General features: G+C 40.8%; 1 protein-coding gene across 3 annotated transcripts in view; it reads right to left on the bottom strand.

The window, feature by feature from the left end:
- The window catches only part of LOC134619391 (NACHT, LRR and PYD domains-containing protein 3-like), a 374,947-nt gene that overhangs the window by 246,079 nt on the left and 107,330 nt on the right, over positions 1-21,538 (bottom strand). The gene's annotated exons all lie outside the window — the stretch shown is intronic.

The following is a 21,538-nucleotide window of genomic DNA, read 5'->3' as shown; positions in this document are numbered from 1 at the left end:
GGTTAGTTATTTAATGGTTTCAGCTTAGTTTACTTTATGTAAAACTTCAGTGCACGGTTGCAGGGATCAGCTGACACAGATCGCTGGCACTGGTTGGTTAGTTATTTAATGGTTTCGGCTTAGTTTATTTTATCTAAAAATTCAGTGCACGGTCGCAGATCAGCTGACACAGATCGCTGGCACTGGTTGGTTAGTTATTTAATGGTTTCGGCTTAGTTTATTTTATCTAAAAATTCAGTGCACGGTCGCAGGGATCAGCTGACACAGATCGCTTGTACAGGCTGGTTAGTTATTTAATGGTTTCGGTTTAGTTTCTTTCATCTAAAACTTCAGTTCACGGTCGCAGATCAGCTGACACAGATCGCTGGCACTGGTTGGTTAGTTATTTAATGGTTTCGGCTTAGTTTATTTTATCTAAAAGTTCAGTTCACGGTCGCAGATCAGCTGACACAGATCGCTGGCACTGGTTGGTTAGTTATTTAATGGTTTCAGCTTAGTTTATTTTATCTAAAAGTTCAGTTCACGGTCGCAGATCAGCTGACACAGATCGCTGGCACTGGTTGGTTAGTTATTTAATGGTTTCAGCTTAGTTTATTTTATCTAAAACTTCAGTGCACGGTCGCAGATCAGCTGACACAGATCGCTGGCACTGGTTGGTTAGTTATTTAATGGTTTCAGCTTAGTTTATTTTATCTAAAACTTCAGTGCACGGTCGCAGATCAGCTGACACAGATCGCTGGCACTGGTTGGTTAGTTATTTAATGGTTTCAGCTTAGTTTATTTTATCTAAAACTTCAGTGCACGGTCGCAGATCAGCTGACACAGATCGCTGGCACTGGTCGGTTAGTTATTTAATGGTTTCAGCTTAGTTTATTTTATCTAAAACTTCAGTTCACGGTCGCAGGGATCAGCTGACACAGATCGCTGGCAATGGTTGGTTAGTTATTTAATGGTTTCGGCTTAGTTTATTTTATCTAAAAGTTCAGTTCACGGTCGCAGATCAGCTGACACAGATCGCTGGCACTGGTTGGTTAGTTATTTAATGGTTTCAGCTTAGTTTATTTTATCTAAAAGTTCAGTTCACGGTCGCAGATCAGCTGACACAGATCGCTGGCACTGGTTGGTTAGTTATTTAATGGTTTCAGCTTAGTTTATTTTAACTAAAGCTTCAGTGCACGGTCGCAGGGATCAGCTGACACAGATCGCTTGTACAGGCTGGTTAGTTATTTAATGGTTTCAGCTTAGTTTATTTTATCTAAAACTTCAGTTCACGGTCGCAGATCAGCTGACACAGATCGCTGGCACTGGTTGGTTAGTTATTTAATGGTTTCAGCTTATTTTTTTTTATCTAAAAGTTCAGTGCACGGTCGCAGATCAGCTGACACAGATCGCTTGTACAGGCTGGTTAGTTATTTAATGGTTTCAGCTTAGTTTATTTGATGTAAAACTTCAGTGCACGGTCGCAGATCAGCTGACACAGATCCCTGGCACTGGTTGGTTAGTTATTTAATGGTTTCAGCTTAGTTTATTTGATCTAAAACTTCAGTGCACGGTCGCAGGGATCAGCTGACACAGATCGCTGGCACTGGTTGGTTAGTTATTTAATGGTTTCAGCTTAGTTTATTTTATCTAAAACTTCAGTGCACGGTCGCAGATCAGCTGACACAGATTGCTGGCACTGGTTGGTTAGTTATTTAATGGTTTCAGCTTAGTTTATTTTATCTAAAAGTTCAGTGCACGGTCGCAGATCAGCTGACACAGATTGCTGGCACTGGTTGGTTAGTTATTTAATGGTTTCAGCTTAGTTTATTTTATCTAAAACTTCAGTGCACGGTCGCAGATCAGCTGACACAGATTGCTGGCACTGGTTGGTTAGTTATTTAATGGTTTCAGCTTAGTTTATTTTATCTAAAAGTTCAGTTCATGGTCGCAGATCAGCTGACACAGATCGCTGGCACTGGTTGGTTAGTTATTTAATGGTTTCGGTTTAGTTTATTTTATCTAAAACTTTAGTTCATGGTCGCAGATCAGCTGACACAGATCGCTGGCACTGGTTGGTTAGTTATTTAATGGTTTCGGTTTAGTTTATTTTATCTAAAACTTCAGTTCATGTTCGCAGATCACCTGACACAGATCGCTGGTACAGGCTGGTTAGTTATTTAATGGTTTCAGCTTAGTTTATTTTATCTAAAACTTCAGTTCACGGTCGCATATCAGCTGACACAGATCGCTTGTACAGGCTGGTTAGTTATTTAATGGTTTCAGCTTAGTTTATTTTATCTAAAACTTCAGTGCACGGTCACAGATCAGCTGACACAGATCGCTGGTACAGGCTGGTTAGTTATTTAATGGTTTCAGCTTAGTTTATTTTATCTAAAACTTCAGTTCACGGTCGCAGATCAGCTGACACAGATCGCTGGCACAGGCTGGTTAGTTATTTAATGGTTTCAGCTTAGTTTACTTTATCTAAAACTTCAGTGCACGGTTGCAGGGATCAGCTGACACAGATCGCTGGCACTGGTTGGTTAGTTATTTAATGGTTTCGGCTTAGTTTATTTTATCTAAAAATTCAGTGCACGGTCGCAGATCAGCTGACACAGATCGCTGGCACTGGTTGGTTAGTTATTTAATGGTTTCGGCTTAGTTTATTTTATCTACAACTTCAGTGCACGGTCGCAGGGATCAGCTGACACAGATCGCTTGTACAGGCTGGTTAGTTATTTAATGGTTTCGGTTTAGTTTCTTTCATCTAAAACTTCAGTTCACGGTCGCAGATCAGCTGACACAGATCGCTGGCACTGGTTGGTTAGTTATTTAATGGTTTCGGCTTAGTTTATTTTATCTAAAAGTTCAGTTCACGGTCGCAGATCAGCTGACACAGATCGCTGGCACTGGTTGGTTAGTTATTTAATGGTTTCAGCTTAGTTTATTTTATCTAAAAGTTCAGTTCACGGTCGCAGATCAGCTGACACAGATCGCTGGCACTGGTTGGTTAGTTATTTAATGGTTTCAGCTTAGTTTATTTTATCTAAAACTTCAGTGCACGGTCGCAGATCAGCTGACACAGATCGCTGGCACTGGTTGGTTAGTTATTTAATGGTTTCAGCTTAGTTTATTTTATCTAAAACTTCAGTGCACGGTCGCAGATCAGCTGACACAGATCGCTGGCACTGGTTGGTTAGTTATTTAATGGTTTCAGCTTAGTTTATTTTATCTAAAACTTCAGTGCACGGTCGCAGATCAGCTGACACAGATCGCTGGCACTGGTCGGTTAGTTATTTAATGGTTTCAGCTTAGTTTATTTTATCTAAAACTTCAGTTCACGGTCGCAGGGATCAGCTGACACAGATCGCTGGCAATGGTTGGTTAGTTATTTAATGGTTTCGGCTTAGTTTATTTTATCTAAAAGTTCAGTTCACGGTCGCAGATCAGCTGACACAGATCGCTGGCACTGGTTGGTTAGTTATTTAATGGTTTCAGCTTAGTTTATTTTATCTAAAAGTTCAGTTCACGGTCGCAGATCAGCTGACACAGATCGCTGGCACTGGTTGGTTAGTTATTTAATGGTTTCAGCTTAGTTTATTTTAACTAAAGCTTCAGTGCACGGTCGCAGGGATCAGCTGACACAGATCGCTTGTACAGGCTGGTTAGTTATTTAATGGTTTCAGCTTAGTTTATTTTATCTACAACTTCAGTTCACGGTCGCATATCAGCTGACACAGATCGCTGGCACTGGTTGGTTAGTTATTTAATGGTTTCAGCTTAGTTTATTTTATCTAAAACTTCAGTTCACGGTCGCAGATCAGCTGACACAGATCGCTGGCACTGGTTGGTTAGTTATTTAATGGTTTCAGCTTATTTTTTTTTATCTAAAAGTTCAGTGCACGGTCGCAGATCAGCTGACACAGATCGCTTGTACAGGCTGGTTAGTTATTTAATGGTTTCAGCTTAGTTTATTTGATGTAAAACTTCAGTGCACGGTCGCAGGGATCAGCTGACACAGTTCGCTGGCACTGGTTGGTTAGTTATTTAATGGTTTCAGCTTAGTTTATTTTATCTAAAACTTCAGTGCACGGTCGCAGATCAGCTGACACAGATCCCTGGCACTGGTTGGTTAGTTATTTAATGGTTTCAGCTTAGTTTATTTGATCTAAAACTTCAGTGCACGGTCGCAGGGATCAGCTGACACAGATCGCTGGCACTGGTTGGTTAGTTATTTAATGGTTTCAGCTTAGTTTATTTTATCTAAAACTTCAGTGCACGGTCGCAGATCAGCTGACACAGATTGCTGGCACTGGTTGGTTAGTTATTTAATGGTTTCAGCTTAGTTTATTTTATCTAAAACTTCAGTGCACGGTCGCAGATCAGCTGACACAGATTGCTGGCACTGGTTGGTTAGTTATTTAATGGTTTCAGCTTAGTTTATTTTATCTAAAACTTCAGTGCACGGTCGCAGATCAGCTGACACAGATTGCTGGCACTGGTTGGTTAGTTATTTAATGGTTTCAGCTTAGTTTATTTTATCTAAAACTTCAGTGCACGGTCGCAGATCAGCTGACACAGATTGCTGGCACTGGTTGGTTAGTTATTTAATGGTTTCAGCTTAGTTTATTTTATCTAAAAGTTCAGTTCATGGTCGCAGATCAGCTGACACAGATCGCTGGCACTGGTTGGTTAGTTATTTAATGGTTTCGGTTTAGTTTATTTTATCTAAAACTTTAGTTCATGGTCGCAGATCAGCTGACACAGATCGCTGGCACTGGTTGGTTAGTTATTTAATGGTTTCGGTTTAGTTTATTTTATCTAAAACTTCAGTTCATGTTCGCAGATCACCTGACACAGATCGCTGGTACAGGCTGGTTAGTTATTTAATGGTTTCAGCTTAGTTTATTTTATCTAAAACTTCAGTGCACGGTCGCATATCAGCTGACACAGATCGCTTGTACAGGCTGGTTAGTTATTTAATGGTTTCAGCTTAGTTTATTTTATCTAAAACTTCAGTTCACGGTCGCATATCAGCTGACACAGATCGCTTGTACAGGCTGGTTAGTTATTTAATGGTTTCAGCTTAGTTTATTTTATCTAAAACTTCAGTGCACGGTCGCAGGGATCAGCTGACACAGATCGCTTGTACAGGCTGGTTAGTTATTTAATGGTTTCAGCTTAGTTTATTTTATCTAAAACTTCAGTGCACGGTCACAGATCAGCTGACACAGATCGCTTGTACAGGCTGGTTAGTTATTTAATGGTTTCAGCTTAGTTTATTTGATGTAAAACTTCAGTGCACGGTCGCAGGGATCAGCTGACACAGTTCGCTGGCACTGGTTGGTTAGTTATTTAATGGTTTCAGCTTAGTTTATTTTATCTAAAACTTCAGTGCACGGTCGCAGATCAGCTGACACAGATCCCTGGCACTGGTTGGTTAGTTATTTAATGGTTTCAGCTTAGTTTATTTGATCTAAAACTTCAGTGCACGGTCGCAGGGATCAGCTGACACAGATCGCTGGCACTGGTTGGTTAGTTATTTAATGGTTTCAGCTTAGTTTATTTTATCTAAAACTTCAGTGCACGGTCGCAGATCAGCTGACACAGATTGCTGGCACTGGTTGGTTAGTTATTTAATGGTTTCAGCTTAGTTTATTTTATCTAAAACTTCAGTTCATGGTCGCAGATCAGCTGACACAGATCGCTGGCACTGGTTGGTTAGTTATTTAATGGTTTCGGTTTAGTTTATTTTATCTAAAACTTTAGTTCATGGTCGCAGATCAGCTGACACAGATCGCTGGCACTGGTTGGTTAGTTATTTAATGGTTTCGGTTTAGTTTATTTTATCTAAAACTTCAGTTCATGTTCGCAGATCACCTGACACAGATCGCTGGTACAGGCTGGTTAGTTATTTAATGGTTTCAGCTTAGTTTATTTTATCTAAAACTTCAGTGCACGGTCGCATATCAGCTGACACAGATCGCTTGTACAGGCTGGTTAGTTATTTAATGGTTTCAGCTTAGTTTATTTTATCTAAAACTTCAGTGCACGGTCGCAGATCAGCTGACACAGATCGCTGGCACTGGTTGGTTAGTTATTTAATGGTTTCAGCTTAGTTTATTTGATGTAAAACTTCAGTGCACGGTCGCAGGGATCAGCTGACACAGATCGCTGGCACTGGTTGGTTAGTTATTTAATGGTTTCGGCTTAGTTTATTTTATCTAAAACTTCAGTGCACGGTCGCAGGGATCAGCTGACACAGATCGCTGGCACTGGTTGGTTAGTTATTTAATGGTTTCGGCTTAGTTTATTTTATCTAAAACTTCAGTGCACGGTCGCAGGGATCAGCTGACACAGATCGCTGGCACTGGTTGGTTAGTTATTTAATGGTTTCGGCTTAGTTTATTTTATCTAAAAGTTCATTTCACGGTCGCAGATCAGCTGACACAGATCGCTGGCACTGGTTGGTTAGTTATTTAATGGTTTCAGCTTAGTTTATTTTATCTAAAAGTTCATTTCACGGTCGCAGATCAGCTGACACAGATCGCTGGCACTGGTTGGTTAGTTATTTAATGGTTTCAGCTTAGTTTATTTTATCTAAAAGTTCATTTCACGGTCGCAGATCAGCTGACACAGATCGCTGGCACTGGTTGGTTAGTTATTTAATGGTTTCAGCTTAGTTTATTTTATCTAAAAGTTCAGTTCACGGTAGCAGATCAGCTGACACAGATCGCTGGCACTGGTTGGTTAGTTACTTAATGGTTTCGGCTTAGTTTATTTTATCTAAAACTTCAGTGCACGGTCGCAGGGATCAGCTGACACAGATCGCTGGCACTGGTTGGTTAGTTATTTAATGGTTTCGGCTTAGTTTATTTTATCTAAAACTTCAGTGCACGGTCGCAGGGATCAGCTGACACAGATCACTGGTACAGGCTCGTTAGTTATTTAATGGTTTCGGCTTAGTTTATTTTATCTAAAAGTTCAGTGCACGGTCGCAGATCAGCTGACACAGATCGCTGGTACAGGCTGGTTAGTTATTTAATGGTTTCAGCTTAGTTTATTTTATCTAAAAGTTCAGTGCACGGTCGCAGATCAGCTGACACAGATCGCTGGTACAGGCTGGTTAGTTATTTAATGGTTTCAGCTTAGTTTATTTTATCTAAAACTTCAGTGCACGGTCGCAGGGATCAGCTGACACAGATCGCTGTCACTGGTTGGTTAGTTATTTAATGGTTTCAGCTTAGTTTACTTTATCTAAAACTTCAGTTCACGGTCGCAGATCAGCTGACACAGATCGCTGGCAGTGGTTGGTTAGTTATTTAATGGTTTCAGCTTAGTTTATTTTATCTAAAACTTCAGTGCACGGTCGCAGATCAGCTGACACAGATCGCTGGCAGTGGTTGGTTAGTTATTTAATGGTTTCGGCTTAGTTTATTTTATCTAAAACTTCAGTTCACGGTCGCAGATCAGCTGACACAGATCGCTGGCACTGGTTGGTTAGTTATTTAATGGTTTCGGCTTAGTTTATTTTATCTAAAAGTTCAGTTCACGGTCGCAGATCAGCTGACACAGATCGCTGGCACTGGTTGGTTAGTTATTTAATGTTTCGGCTTAGTTTATTTTATCTAAAAGTTCAGTGCACGGTCGCAGATCAGCTGACACAGATCGCTGGCACTGGTTGGTTAGTTATTTAATGGTTTCGGCTTAGTTTATTTCATCTAAAACTTCAGTGCACGGTCGCAGATCAGCTGACACAGATCACTGGCAGTGGTTGGTTAGTTATTTAATGGTTTCAGCTTAGTTTATTTTATCTAAAACTTCAGTGCACGGTCGCAGATCAGCTGACACAGATCGCTGGCAGTGGTTGGTTAGTTATTTAATGGTTTCGGCTTAGTTTATTTCATCTAAAACTTCAGTGCACGGTCGCAGGGATCAGCTGACACAGATCGCTGGCAATGGTTGGTTAGTTATTTAATGGTTTCGGTTTAGTTTATTTTATCTAAAAGTTCAGTTCACGGTCGCAGATCAGCTGACACAGATCGCTGGCACTGGTTGGTTAGTTATTTAATGGTTTCGGCTTAGTTTATTTCATCTAAAACTTCAGTGCACGGTCGCAGATCAGCTGACACAGATCGCTGGCAGTGGTTGGTTAGTTATTTAATGGTTTCAGCTTAGTTTATTTTATCTAAAACTTCAGTGCACGGTCACAGATCAGCTGACACAGATCGCTGGTACAGGCTGGTTAGTTATTTAATGGTTTCGGCTTAGTTTATTTTATCTAAAAGTTCAGTTCACGGTCGCAGATCAGCTGACACAGATCACTGGCAGTGGTTGGTTAGTTATTTAATGGTTTCGGCTTAGTTTATTTTATCTAAAACTTCAGTTCACGGTCGCAGATCAGCTGACACAGATCGCTGGCACTGGTTGGTTAGTTATTTAATGGTTTCAGCTTAGTTTACTTTATCTAAAACTTCAGTGCACGGTTGCAGGGATCAGCTGACACAGATCGCTGGCACTGGTTGGTTAGTTATTTAATGGTTTCGGCTTAGTTTATTTTATCTACAAATTCAGTGCACGGTCGCAGGGATCAGCTGACACAGATCGCTGGCACAGGCTGGTTAGTTATTTAATGTTTTCGGTTTAGTTTATTTCATCTAAAACTTCAGTTCACGGTCGCAGATCAGCTGACACAGATCGCTGGCACTGGTTGGTTAGTTATTTAATGGTTTCGGCTTAGTTTATTTTATCTAAAAGTTCAGTTCACGGTCGCAGATCAGCTGACACAGATCCCTGACACAGGCTGGTTAGTTATTTAATGGTTTCGGTTTAGTTTATTTGATGTAAAAGTTCAGTGCACGGTCGCAGGGATCAGCTGACACAGATCGCTAGCACTGGTTGGTTAGTTATTTAATGGTTTCAGCTTAGTTTATTTTATCTAAAACTTCAGTGCACGGTCGCAGATCAGCTGACACAGATCGCTGGCACTGGTTGGTTAGTTATTTAATGGTTTCAGCTTAGTTTATTTTATCTAAAACTTCAGTGCACGGTAGCAGATCAGCTGACACAGATCGCTGGCACTGGTTGGTTAGTTATTTAATGGTTTCGGTTTAGTTTATTTCATCTAAAACTTCAGTTCACGGTCGCAGATCAGCTGACACAGATCGCTGGCACTGGTTGGTTAGTTATTTAATGGTTTCAGCTTAGTTTATTTTATCTAAAAGTTCAGTTCACGGTCGCAGATCAGCTGACACAGATCCCTGACACAGGCTGGTTAGTTATTTAATGGTTTCGGTTTAGTTTATTTGATGTAAAAGTTCAGTGCACGGTCACAGGGATCAGCTGACACAGATCGCTAGCACTGGTTGGTTAGTTATTTAATGGTTTCAGCTTAGTTTATTTTATCTAAAACTTCAGTGCACGGTCGCAGATCAGCTGACACAGATCGCTGGCACTGGTTGGTTAGTTATTTAATGGTTTCAGCTTAGTTTATTTTATCTAAAACTTCAGTGCACGGTCGCAGATCAGCTGACACAGATCGCTGGCACTGGTTGGTTAGTTATTTAATGGTTTCGGTTTAGTTTATTTGATGTAAAAGTTCAGTGCACGGTCGCAGATCAGCTGACACAGATCGCTTGTACAGGCTGGTTAGTTATTTAATGGTTTCGGTTTAGTTTATTTTATCTAAAACTTCAGTGCACGGTCGCAGATCAGCTGACACAGATCGCTGGCACTGGTTGGTTAGTTATTTAATGGTTTCGGTTTAGTTTATTTTATCTAAAACTTCAGTGCACGGTCGCAGATCAGCTGACACAGATCGCTGGCACTGGTTGGTTAGTTATTTAATGGTTTCGGTTTAGTTTATTTTATCTAAAACTTCAGTTCACGGTCGCAGATCAGCTGACACAGATCGCTGGCACTGGTTGGTTAGTTATTTAATGGTTTCAGCTTAGTTTATTTTATCTAAAACTTCAGTGCACGGTCGCAGATCAGCTGACACAGATCGCTGGCACTGGTTGGTTAGTAATTTAATGGTTTCGGCTTAGTTTGTTTTATCTAAGACTTCAGTGCACGGTCGCAGATCAGCTGACACAGATCGCTGGCACTGGTTGGTTAGTTATTTAATGGTTTCAGCTTAGTTTATTTTATCTAAAACTTCAGTGCGCGGTCGCAGGGATCAGCTGACACAGATCCCTGACAGAGGCTGGTTAGTTATTTAATGGTTTCAGCTTAGTTTATTTTATCTAAAAGTTCAGTGCACGGTCGCTGATCAGCTGACACAGATCGCTGGCACTGGTTGGTTAGTTATTTAATGGTTTCAGCTTAGTTTATTTGATCTAAAACTTCAGTGCACGGTCGCTGATCAGCTGACACAGATCGCTGGCACTGGTTGGTTAGTTATTTAATGGTTTCGGCTTAGTTTATTTTATCTAAGACTTCAGTGCACGGTCGCAGATCAGCTGACACAGATCACTGGCAGTGGTTGGTTAGTTACTTAATGGTTTCGGCTTAGTTTATTTTATCTAAAACTTCAGTTCACGGTCGCAGGGATCAGCTGACACAGATCGCTGGTACAGGCTGGTTAGTTATTTAATGGTTTCGGCTTAGTTTATTTTATCTAAAACTTCAGTTCACGGTCGCAGATCAGCTGACACAGATCGCTGGCACAGGCTGGTTAGTTATTTAATGGTTTCAGCTTAGTTTACTTTATCTAAAACTTCAGTGCACGGTTGCAGGGATCAGCTGACACAGATCGCTGGCACTGGTTGGTTAGTTATTTAATGGTTTCGGCTTAGTTTATTTTATCTAAAAATTCAGTGCACGGTCGCAGATCAGCTGACACAGATCGCTGGCACTGGTTGGTTAGTTATTTAATGGTTTCAGCTTAGTTTATTTCATCTAAAACTTCAGTTCACGGTCGCAGATCAGCTGACACAGATCGCTGGCACTGGTTGGTTAGTTATTTAATGGTTTCGGCTTAGTTTATTTTATCTAAAACTTCAGTGCACGGTCGCAGATCAGCTGACACAGATCGCTGGCACTGGTCGGTTAGTTATTTAATGGTTTCAGCTTAGTTTATTTTATCTAAAACTTCAGTGCACGGTCGCAGATCAGCTGACACAGATCGCTGGCACTGGTTGGTTAGTTATTTAATGGTTTCAGCTTAGTTTATTTTATCTAAAAGTTCAGTTCACGGTCGCAGATCAGCTGACACAGATCGCTGGCACTGGTTGGTTAGTTATTTAATGGTTTCAGCTTAGTTTATTTTATCTAAAACTTCAGTGCACGGTCGCAGATCAGCTGACACAGATCGCTGGCACTGGTTGGTTAGTTATTTAATGGTTTCAGCTTAGTTTATTTTATCTAAAACTTCAGTGCACGGTCGCAGATCAGCTGACACAGATCGCTGGCACTGGTCGGTTAGTTATTTAATGGTTTCAGCTTAGTTTATTTTATCTAAAACTTCAGTGCACGGTCGCAGATCAGCTGACACAGATCGCTGGCACTGGTCGGTTAGTTATTTAATGGTTTCAGCTTAGTTTATTTTATCTAAAACTTCAGTGCACGGTCGCAGATCAGCTGACACAGATCGCTGGCAATGGTTGGTTAGTTATTTAATGGTTTCGGCTTAGTTTATTTTATCTAAAACTTCAGTGCACGGTCGCAGATCAGCTGACACAGATCGCTGGCAATGGTTGGTTAGTTATTTAATGGTTTCAGCTTAGTTTATTTTATCTAAAAGTTCAGTTCACGGTCGCAGATCAGCTGACACAGATCGCTGGCACTGGTTGGTTAGTTATTTAATGGTTTCAGCTTAGTTTATTTTAACTAAAGCTTCAGTGCACGGTCGCAGGGATCAGCTGACACAGATCGCTTGTACAGGCTGGTTAGTTATTTAATGGTTTCAGCTTATTTTATTTTATCTAAAACTTCAGTTCACGGTCGCAGATCAGCTGACACAGATCGCTGGCACTGGTTGGTTAGTTATTTAATGGTTTCAGCTTATTTTATTTTATCTAAAAGTTCAGTGCACGGTCACAGATCAGCTGACACAGATCGCTTGTACAGGCTGGTTAGTTATTTAATGGTTTCAGCTTAGTTTATTTGATGTAAAACTTCAGTGCACGGTCGCAGATCAGCTGACACAGATCCCTGGCACTGGTTGGTTAGTTATTTAATGGTTTCAGCTTAGTTTATTTTATCTAAAACTTCAGTGCACGGTCGCAGATCAGCTGACACAGATCCCTGGCACTGGTTGGTTAGTTATTTAATGGTTTCAGCTTAGTTTATTTTATCTAAAACTTCAGTGCACGGTCGCAGATCAGCTGACACAGATTGCTGGCACTGGTTGGTTAGTTATTTAATGGTTTCAGCTTAGTTTATTTTATCTAAAACTTCAGTTCATGGTCGCAGATCAGCTGACACAGATCGCTGGCACTGGTTGGTTAGTTATTTAATGGTTTCGGTTTAGTTTATTTTATCTAAAACTTTAGTTCATGGTCGCAGATCAGCTGACACAGATCGCTGGCACTGGTTGGTTAGTTATTTAATGGTTTCGGTTTAGTTTATTTTATCTAAAACTTCAGTTCATGTTCGCAGATCAGCTGACACAGATCGCTGGTACAGGCTGGTTAGTTATTTAATGGTTTCAGCTTAGTTTATTTTATCTAAAACTTCAGTGCACGGTCGCAGATCAGCTGACACAGATCGCTGGCACTGGTTGGTTAGTTATTTAATGGTTTCAGCTTAGTTTATTTGATCTAAAACTTCAGTGCACGGTCGCAGATCAGCTGACACAGATCGCTGGCACTGGTTGGTTAGTTATTTAATGGTTTCAGCTTAGTTTATTTGATCTAAAACTTCAGTGCACGGTCGCAGATCAGCTGACACAGATCGCTGGCACTGGTTGGTTAGTTATTTAATGGTTTCAGCTTAGTTTATTTTATCTAAAACTTCAGTGCACGGTCGCAGATCAGCTGACACAGATCGCTGGCACTGGTTGGTTAGTTATTTAATGGTTTCAGCTTAGTTTATTTGATCTAAAACTTCAGTGCACGGTCGCAGATCAGCTGACACAGATCGCTGGCACTGGTTGGTTAGTTATTTAATGGTTTCAGCTTAGTTTATTTGATGTAAAACTTCAGTGCACGGTCGCAGGGATCAGCTGACACAGATCGCTGGCACTGGTTGGTTAGTTATTTAATGGTTTCGGCTTAGTTTATTTTATCTAAAACTTCAGTGCACGGTCGCAGATCAGCTGACACAGATCGCTGGCACTGGTTGGTTAGTTATTTAATGGTTTCAGCTTAGTTTATTTGATGTAAAACTTCAGTGCACGGTCGCAGATCAGCTGACACAGATCGCTGGTACAGGCTGGTTAGTTATTTAATGGTTTCAGCTTATTTTATTTTATCTAAAACTTCAGTTCACGGTCGCAGATCAGCTGACACAGATCGCTGGCAATGGTTGGTTAGTTATTTAATGGTTTCAGCTAAGTTTATTTTATCTAAAACTTCAGTGCACGGTCGCAGATCAGCTGACACAGATCGCTGGCACTGGTTGGTTAGTTATTTAATGGTTTCGGCTTAGTTTATTTTATCTAAAACTTCAGTGCACGGTCGCAGGGATCAGCTGACACAGATCGCTGGCACTGGTTGGTTAGTTAGTTAATGGTTTCAGCTTAGTTTATTTTATCTAAAACTTCAGTGCACGGTCGCAGGGATCAGCTGACACAGATCGCTTGTACAGGCTGGTTAGTTATTTAATGGTTTCAGCTTAGTTTATTTTATCTAAAACTTCAGTGCACGGTCGCAGATCAGCTGACACAGATCGCTGGCACTGGTTGGTTAGTTATTTAATGGTTTCAGCTTAGTTTATTTGATCTAAAAGTTCATTTCACGGTCGCAGATCAGCTGACACAGATCGCTGGCACTGGTTGGTTAGTTATTTAATGGTTTCAGCTTAGTTTATTTGATCTAAAACTTCAGTGCACGGTCGCAGATCAGCTGACACAGATCGCTGGCACTGGTTGGTTAGTTATTTAATGGTTTCAGCTTAGTTTATTTTATCTAAAACTTCAGTGCACGGTCGCAGGGATCAGCTGACACAGATCGCTGGCACTGGTTGGTTAGTTATTTAATGGTTTCAGCTTAGTTTATTTGATGTAAAACTTCAGTGCACGGTCGCAGATCAGCTGACACAGATCGCTGGCACTGGTTGGTTAGTTATTTAATGGTTTCAGCTTATTTTATTTTATCTAAAACTTCAGTACACGGTCGCAGATCAGCTGACACAGATCGCTGGCAATGGTTGGTTAGTTATTTAATGGTTTCAGCTAAGTTTATTTTATCTAAAACTTCAGTGCACGGTCGCTGATCAGCTGACACAGATCGCTGGCACTGGTTGGTTAGTTATTTAATGGTTTCGGCTTAGTTTATTTTATCTAAGACTTCAGTGCACGGTCGCAGATCAGCTGACACAGATCACTGGCAGTGGTTGGTTAGTTACTTAATGGTTTCGGCTTAGTTTATTTTATCTAAAACTTCAGTTCACGGTCGCAGGGATCAGCTGACACAGATCGCTGGTACAGGCTGGTTAGTTATTTAATGGTTTCGGCTTAGTTTATTTTATCTAAAACTTCAGTTCACGGTCGCAGATCAGCTGACACAGATCGCTGGCACAGGCTGGTTAGTTATTTAATGGTTTCAGCTTAGTTTACTTTATCTAAAAGTTCAGTTCACGGTCGCAGGGATCAGCTGACACAGATCGCTGGCACTGGTTGGTTAGTTATTTAATGGTTTCGGCTTAGTTTATTTTATCTAAAACTTCAGTGCACGGTTGCAGGGATCAGCTGACACAGATCGCTGGCACTGGTTGGTTAGTTATTTAATGGTTTCGGCTTAGTTTATTTTATCTAAAACTTCAGTTCACGGTCGCATATCAGCTGACACAGATCGCTGGCACTGGTTGGTTAGTTATTTAATGGTTTCAGCTTAGTTTATTTTATCTAAAACTTCAGTTCACGGTCGCAGATCAGCTGACACAGATCGCTGGCACTGGTTGGTTAGTTATTTAATGGTTTCAGCTTAGTTTATTTGATCTAAAAGTTCAGTGCACGGTCGCAGATCAGCTGACACAGATCGCTGGCACTGGTTGGTTAGTTATTTAATGGTTTCAGCTTAGTTTATTTGATGTAAAACTTCAGTGCACGGTCGCAGGGATCAGCTGACACAGATCGCTGGCACTGGTTGGTTAGTTATTTAATGGTTTCGGCTTAGTTTATTTTATCTAAAACTTCAGTGCACGGTCGCAGATCAGCTGACACAGATCGCTGGCACTGGTTGGTTAGTTATTTAATGGTTTCAGCTTAGTTTATTTGATGTAAAACTTCAGTGCACGGTCGCAGATCAGCTGACACAGATCGCTGGCAATGGTTGGTTAGTTATTTAATGGTTTCAGCTAAGTTTATTTTATCTAAAACTTCAGTTCACGGTCGCAGGGATCAGCTGACACAGATCGCTGGCACTGGTTGGTTAGTTATTTAATGGTTTCAGCTTATTTTATTTTATCTAAAACTTCAGTTCACGGTCGCAGATCAGCTGACACAGATCGCTGGCACTGGTTGGTTAGTTATTTAATGGTTTCAGCTTATTTTATTTTATCTAAAACTTCAGTTCACGGTCGCAGATCAGCTGACACAGATCGCTGGCACTGGTTGGTTAGTTATTTAATGGTTTCGGCTTAGTTTATTTTATCTAAAACTTCAGTGCACGGTCGCAGGGATCAGCTGACACAGATCGCTGGCACTGGTTGGTTAGTTAGTTAATGGTTTCAGCTTAGTTTATTTTATCTAAAACTTCAGTGCACGGTCGCAGATCAGCTGACACAGATCGCTGGCACTGGTTGGTTAGTTATTTAATGGTTTCAGCTTAGTTTATTTTATCTAAAAGTTCATTTCACGGTCGCAGATCAGCTGACACAGATCGCTGGCACTGGTTGGTTAGTTATTTAATGGTTTCAGCTTAGTTTATTTGATCTAAAACTTCAGTGCACGGTCGCAGATCAGCTGACACAGATCGCTGGCACTGGTTGGTTAGTTATTTAATGGTTTCAGCTTAGTTTATTTTATCTAAAACTTCAGTGCACGGTCGCAGGGATCAGCTGACACAGATCGCTGGCACTGGTTGGTTAGTTATTTAATGGTTTCAGCTTAGTTTATTTTATCTAAAAGTTCATTTCACGGTCGCAGATCAGCTGACACAGATCGCTGGCACTGGTTGGTTAGTTATTTAATGGTTTCAGCTTAGTTTATTTGATCTAAAACTTCAGTGCACGGTCGCAGATCAGCTGACACAGATCGCTGGCACTGGTTGGTTAGTTATTTAATGGTTTCAGCTTAGTTTATTTGATGTAAAACTTCAGTGCACGGTCGCAGATCAGCTGACACAGATCGCTGGCACTGGTTGGTTAGTTATTTAATGGTTTCAGCTTATTTTATTTTATCTAAAACTTCAGTGCACGGTTGCAGATCAGCTGACACAGATCGCTGGCAATGGTTGGTTAGTTATTTAATGGTTTCAGCTAAGTTTATTTTATCTAAAACTTCAGTGCACGGTCGCTGATCAGCTGACACAGATCGCTGGCACTGGTTGGTTAGTTATTTAATGGTTTCGGCTTAGTTTATTTTATCTAAGACTTCAGTGCACGGTCGCAGATCAGCTGACACAGATCACTGGCAGTGGTTGGTTAGTTACTTAATGGTTTCAGCTTAGTTTATTTTATCTAAAACTTCAGTTCACGGTCGCAGGGATCAGCTGACACAGATCGCTGGTACAGGCTGGTTAGTTATTTAATGGTTTTGGCTTAGTTTATTTTATCTAAAACTTCAGTTCACGGTCGCAGATCAGCTGACACAGATCGCTGGCACAGGCTGGTTAGTTATTTAATGGTTTCAGCTTAGTTTACTTTATCTAAAACTTCAGTGCACGGTTGCAGGGATCAGCTGACACAGATCGCTGGCACTGGTTGGTTAGTTATTTAATGGTTTCGGCTTAGTTTATTTTATCTAAAAATTCAGTGCACGGTCGCAGATCAGCTGACACAGATCGCTGTCACTGGTTGGTTAGTTATTTAATGGTTTCGGCTTAGTTTATTTTATCTACAACTTCAGTGCACGGTCGCAGGGATCAGCTGACACAGATCGCTGGCACTGGCTGGTTAGTTATTTAATGGTTTCGGTTTAGTTTATTTCATCTAAAACTTCAGTTCACGGTCGCAGATCAGCTGACACAGATCGCTGGCACTGGTTGGTTAGTTATTTAATGGTTTCGGCTTAGTTTATTTTATCTACAACTTCAGTGCACGGTCGCAGGGATCAGCTGACACAGATCGCTGGCACTGGCTGGTTAGTTATTTAATGGTTTCGGTTTAGTTTATTTCATCTAAAACTTCAGTTCACGGTCGCAGATCAGCTGACACAGATCGCTGGCACTGGTTGGTTAGTTATTTAATGGTTTCGGCTTAGTTTATTTTATCTAAAAGTTCAGTTCACGGTCGCAGATCAGCTGACACAGATCGCTGGCACTGGTTGGTTAGTTATTTAATGGTTTCAGCTTAGTTTATTTTATCTAAAAGTTCAGTTCACGGTCGCAGATCAGCTGACACAGATCGGTGGCACTGGTTGGTTAGTTATTTAATGGTTTCAGCTTAGTTTATTTTATCTAAAACTTCAGTGCACGGTCGCAGATCAGCTGACACAGATCGCTGGCACTGGTTGGTTAGTTATTTAATGGTTTCAGCTTAGTTTATTTTATCTAAAACTTCAGTGCACGGTCGCAGATCAGCTGACACAGATCGCTGGCAATGGTTGGTTAGTTATTTAATGGTTTCGGCTTAGTTTATTTTATCTAAAAGTTCAGTTCACGGTCGCAGATCAGCTGACACAGATCGCTGGCAATGGTTGGTTAGTTATTTAATGGTTTCAGCTTAGTTTATTTTATCTAAAAGTTCAGTTCACGGTCGCAGATCAGCTGACACAGATCGCTGGCACTGGTTGGTTAGTTATTTAATGGTTTCAGCTTAGTTTATTTTATCTACAACTTCAGTTCACGGTCGCAGATCACCTGACACAGATCGCTGGCACTGGTTGGTTAGTTATTTAATGGTTTCAGCTTAGTTTATTTGATCTAAAACTTCAGTTCACGGTCGCATATCAGCTGACACAGATCGCTGGCACTGGTTGGTTAGTTATTTAATGGTTTCAGCTTAGTTTATTTTATCTAAAACTTCAGTTCACGGTCGCAGATCAGCTGACACAGATCGCTGGCACTGGTTGGTTAGTTATTTAATGGTTTCAGCTTATTTTTTTTTATCTAAAAGTTCAGTGCACGGTCGCAGATCAGCTGACACAGATCGCTGGCACTGGTTGGTTAGTTATTTAATGGTTTCAGCTTAGTTTATTTTATCTAAAACTTCAGTTCACGGTCGCAGATCAGCTGACACAGATCGCTGGCACTGGTTGGTTAGTTATTTAATGGTTTCAGCTTATTTTATTTTATCTAAAAGTTCAGTGCACGGTCACAGATCAGCTGACACAGATCGCTTGTACAGGCTGGTTAGTTATTTAATGGTTTCAGCTTATTTTATTTGATGTAAAACTTCAGTGCACGGTCGCAGATCAGCTGACACAGATTGCTGGCACTGGTTGGTTAGTTATTTAATGGTTTCAGCTTAGTTTATTTTATCTAAAACTTCAGTTCATGGTCGCAGATCAGCTGACACAGATCGCTGGCACTGGTTGGTTAGTTATTTAATGGTTTCGGTTTAGTTTATTTTATCTAAAACTTCAGTTCATGTTCGCAGATCAGCTGACACAGATCGCTGGTACAGGCTGGTTAGTTATTTAATGGTTTCAGCTTAGTTTATTTTATCTAAAACTTCAGTGCACGGTCGCATATCAGCTGACACAGATCGCTTGTACAGGCTGGTTAGTTATTTAATGGTTTCAGCTTAGTTTATTTCATCTAAAACTTCAGTTCACGGTCGCATATCAGCTGACACAGATCGCTTGTACAGGCTGGTTAGTTATTTAATGGTTTCAGCTTAGTTTATTTTATCTAAAACTTCAGTGCACGGTCGCAGATCAGCTGACACAGATCGCTGGCACTGGTTGGTTAGTTATTTAATGGTTTCAGCTTAGTTTATTTGATGTAAAACTTCAGTGCACGGTCGCAGGGATCAGCTGACACAGATCGCTGGCACTGGTTGGTTAGTTATTTAATGGTTTCGGCTTAGTTTATTTTATCTAAAACTTCAGTGCACGGTCGCAGGGATCTGCTGACACAGATCGCTTGTACAGGCTGGTTAGTTATTTAATGGTTTCAGCTTAGTTTATTTTATCTAAAAGTTCATTTCACGGTCGCAGATCAGCTGACACAGATCGCTGGCACTGGTTGGTTAGTTATTTAATGGTTTCAGCTTAGTTTATTTTATCTAAAAGTTCATTTCACGGTCGCAGATCAGCTGACACAGATCGCTGGCACTGGTTGGTTAGTTATTTAATGGTTTCAGCTTAGTTTATTTTATCTAAAACTTCAGTGCACGGTAGCAGATCAGCTGACACAGATCGCTGGCACTGGTTGGTTAGTTATTTAATGGTTTCAGCTTAGTTTATTTTATCTAAAACTTCAGTGCACGGTCGCAGATCAGCTGACACAGATCGCTGGCACTGGTTGGTTAGTTATTTAATGGTTTCGGCTTAGTTTATTTTATCTAAAACTTCAGTGCACGGTCGCAGGGATCAGCTGACACAGATCGCTGGCACTGGTTGGTTAGTTATTTAATGGTTTCGGCTTAGTTTATTTTATCTAAAACTTCAGTGCACGGTCGCAGATCAGCTGACACAGATCGCTGGCACTGGTTGGTTAGTTATTTAATGGTTTCAGCTTAGTTTATTTGATGTAAAACTTCAGTGCACGGTCGCAGATCAGCTGACACAGATCGCTGGCACTGGTTGGTTAGTTATTTAATTGTTTCAGCTTAGTTTATTTTATCTAAAACTTCAGTGCACGGTCGCAGGGATCAGCTGACACAGATCGCTGGCACTGGTTGGTTAGTTATTTAATGGTTTCAGCTTATTTTATTTTATCTAAAACTTCAGTTCACGGTCGCAGATCAGCTGACACAGATCGCTGGCAATGGTTGGTTAGTTATTTAATGGTTTCAGCTAAGTTTATTTTATCTAAAACTTCAGTGCACGGTCGCAGATCAGCTGACACAGATCGCTGGCACTGGTTGGTTAGTTATTTAATGGTTTCGGCTTAGTTTATTTTATCTAAAACTTCAGTGCACGGTCGCAGGGATCAGCTGACACAGATCGCTGGCACTGGTTGGTTAGTTATTTAATGGTTTCAGCTTAGTTTATTTTATCTAAAACTTCAGTGCACGGTCGCAGGGATCAGCTGACACAGATCGCTTGTACAGGCTGGTTAGTTATTTAATGGTTTCAGCTTAGTTTATTTTATCTAAAACTTCAGTGCACGGTCGCAGATCAGCTGACACAGATCGCTGGCACTGGTTGGTTAGTTATTTAATGGTTTCAGCTTAGTTTATTTTATCTAAAAGTTCATTTCACGGTCGCAGATCAGCTGACACAGATCGCTGGCACTGGTTGGTTAGTTATTTAATGGTTTCAGCTTAGTTTATTTGATCTAAAACTTCAGTGCACGGTCGCAGATCAGCTGACACAGATCGCTGGCACTGGTTGGTTAGTTATTTAATGGTTTCAGCTTAGTTTATTTTATCTAAAACTTCAGTGCACGGTCGCAGGGATCAGCTGACACAGATCGCTGGCACTGGTTGGTTAGTTATTTAATGGTTTCAGCTTAGTTTATTTGATGTAAAACTTCAGTGCACGGTCGCAGATCAGCTGACACAGATCGCTGGCACTGGTTGGTTAGTTATTTAATGGTTTCAGCTTAGTTTATTTTATCTAAAAGTTCAGTGCACGGTCGCAGGGATCAGCTGACACAGATCGCTGGCACTGGTTGGTTAGTTATTTAATGGTTTCAGCTTAGTTTATTTTATCTAAAACTTCAGTGCACGGTCGCAGGGATCAGCTGACACAGATCGCTTGTACAGGCTGGTTAGTTATTTAATGGTTTCAGCTTAGTTTATTTTATCTAAAAGTTCATTTCACGGTCGCAGATCAGCTGACACAGATCGCTGGCACTGGTTGGTTAGTTATTTAATGGTTTCAGCTTAGTTTATTTGATCTAAAACTTCAGTGCACGGTCGCAGATCAGCTGACACAGATCGCTGGCACTGGTTGGTTAGTTATTTAATGGTTTCAGCTTAGTTTATTTTATCTAAAACTTCAGTGCACGGTCGCAGGGATCAGCTGACACAGATCGCTGGCACTGGTTGGTTAGTTATTTAATGGTTTCAGCTTAGTTTATTTGATGTAAAACTTCAGTGCACGGTCGCAGATCAGCTGACACAGATCGCTGGCACTGGTTGGTTAGTTATTTAATGGTTTCAGCTTAGTTTATTTTATCTA

The sequence above is a fragment of the Pelmatolapia mariae genome, linkage group LG20 (genome assembly GCF_036321145.2).
Source record: "Pelmatolapia mariae isolate MD_Pm_ZW linkage group LG20, Pm_UMD_F_2, whole genome shotgun sequence".
NCBI lineage: Eukaryota > Metazoa > Chordata > Actinopteri > Cichliformes > Cichlidae > Pelmatolapia > Pelmatolapia mariae.
The sequence above is the reverse complement of the archived record's forward strand: the minus strand, read 5'-3'. Positions and strand labels throughout refer to the sequence as shown.